Here is a 2,568-nt window from a genome sequence, read left to right on the forward strand (position 1 = left end):
AAGAAACCCTGGGAAAACCTGGAGTAAATTTCCTTTCTACAGTTTTCTGATCAGGACATATAGGTAGGCTAATGCTTTAATATTAGCTATGATTGATTGTTTCATATGTACCAGGCATAGCTGTTTTTTTCTTTTCACTTAATTATCACAACAAATCTTTGAGGCCCCATTTTCACAAATGAGGGGACTGAGGCCCCTGTGTCATTTGCCCGAAGTCACAGAGCCTGGTAAAGCCCGGATATAAACCATGCCTGTATGCCTCCAGAGCCCATGATTTCATTCACTTTATTATACCATCTCCCTACAGTCACTCTCTTCCTCAGAATTCTGTTCACCTTTTCATGCTCAAGACAAAAACCAAGCCAGCCCCAGGTGGTACCACTATTGCAGGCTCAGCTTTTGGGAGAAGATGCCCTGTGGGCCCTATATGAACCAGATCCCGGCCTACTTGGGCATCTCTTTGGCAGCCAGGCCTACTGGGGAAATTCTCCTGGACTTATGGGGATCCCCTTCTCCTCCATGAAGGTTGTTCCAGAATGATATGTGAGGGAAAAGGGCACCTGAAGTCTTTTAACAACAGTTACTCATGTTCTTTTTGGTGGAAAAAGATTCCCTACATGTTCTGGACCTCGCGCCACACTTCTCTAGAATAGCGGTGTTTGCGTACTGTTACAAGTCAGCTGAATAAAAATAACAAGCAGTCAAGAGGAAACGAAATGAATAATGTTTTTGAATTGTCCAGATACATCGCTATTCCTTTCATTTTTTATCATCACTATTTGTTATTTTTCCTTAGTTGATAAGTGAAACTGCACATGAGAGACTATTGCAGATTAAATCCCAAAGGACCTGGAAAGGAAATGCAGTACTCTAATTGCTAACTGGCTGTACAAAAATTTCCTGAAAGAAAAAGGGTAAGGTTTATTAATAATATGTACACATTCTTTTCCAAAATGTGGAAAGCAGCGTTAATTAATTGGATGATAAGTAGATGAAACAGATTGCTCTGTTTTGTTAACTCTTGTTGGATGAACAGAAATATGCACTTAAATCTTTCCTAAGAGGAGTGTCTTTTTTAAAAAATCATAGTTAACAATAGTCATAATTATCAAGGTTTAGCTGAATAAGCTGTGAGTTGATAAAAGCCAGTATCTATGAGAAGGGAGAATTTTTTAAAAAAGATTTCTGCTGAATTGGACTGAGTGAACATTTCTATTCAGTGTACTTAGGCTCTGGGCCAGACGAGAGCTCAGATACAATGCCAAGGTGACATATTTAACCTCTTTGCAGATTAAAGGCTGCGCAAGAAATATATTCTTTCTGCAGTACCCCTTGGTTATAGTATCAACAGAATGGATCTGCAGCGGAAAGCATGGTTTTCTCCTGCAGGGTGACCTCTAATACCTAGAGGAATGAATGAGCGTGACTTGCATTATTTTTTTATTTTAGAAGATAGCGCCAGAAGTGATAGTACCTTATAACAGAAGTTATCATAATCTCTTTAGCTCTTTGATTTCCCTCCTTCCTTTTCCCATTCCTAAATAAGAAATCATTAGGAATTAGACAAATTTTGTGTATGTGTGTGCACATCTTAAAAAATGATAGAAGGAGACGAGATTGTCATTAAACTGTACAAGGGAATCAGGAAAGGAGTAATAGTCACTATAACTAAAAAGTAATCAGAGAAGGGTATAGTATTTTAGGAATTTTTCTACCTTTTGGAAAAACAAAATGTTTCATTTCTACATTGCTGTTACGTACAGACTGGGGTAAATGGTGGTCACTGAATAACTTCAGATAATTTAAACATGAAAAACACACAAATTACTTTGATTTGACAGTTTTTAAAAACTACTTTCTTTATGATTTATTTAATATATTTAGCAAAGTATTTCTAAAAAACGCATTTAAATGTGATTCAGACTTCACCAAGATCTGAATGCAATTCTGGCCAGCAACATTTGTGTCTTTGCTTTATATTAAAACCATCATTTGTGAGTACTTCCTATTTAATCTTGGTGAAGAAAAAGAAACATGAATACAAGTATTAAAATTCTCTACAAAGTAGCTTTTCTTGTAATCATACAAAAGGTTTCTCTGTGTGTGTGTGTTTTTTTTTTTGTAAATGAATGGCTTTGTATTAGGCAAAAATCTTAGATATTGTTATCAGATCATGCAAATCAGCTAAATAAATGCAATTAGACAATACAGTAAACTTATTAAAATTTACCTTTAGTTAGGTAGCTGGACCAGAGCCTCGGCAAAAAATTGAAGTTGAATCCCCTCTTTGCACACAGCCGGGAAATAAAAGTTTCACAAATACCCAGTACTCTTTAAATCTCTTCCCTCTTTAGCTCAGCTTCTTTGCCCAGAAACACATTCGAGTCTATTGGAGTTGAAATTCTGCTGCTCTGTCAGCTAATCAGGGTCCGAGGTGACAGACAAATTTGGAGGTTGGCACTGGTCGTGTTTCAGGCTGTCATCGTTTTTGTTGCAGATTCCTGCGGTTCTCTGGCAGGCTGGCCTCTCACCGAGGGTGCGATGAGATTTACAAGCAGTGCACACCAA

The sequence above is a fragment of the Pteropus alecto genome, unplaced genomic scaffold, assembly GCF_000325575.1.
Source record: "Pteropus alecto unplaced genomic scaffold, ASM32557v1 scaffold63, whole genome shotgun sequence".
NCBI lineage: Eukaryota > Metazoa > Chordata > Mammalia > Chiroptera > Pteropodidae > Pteropus > Pteropus alecto.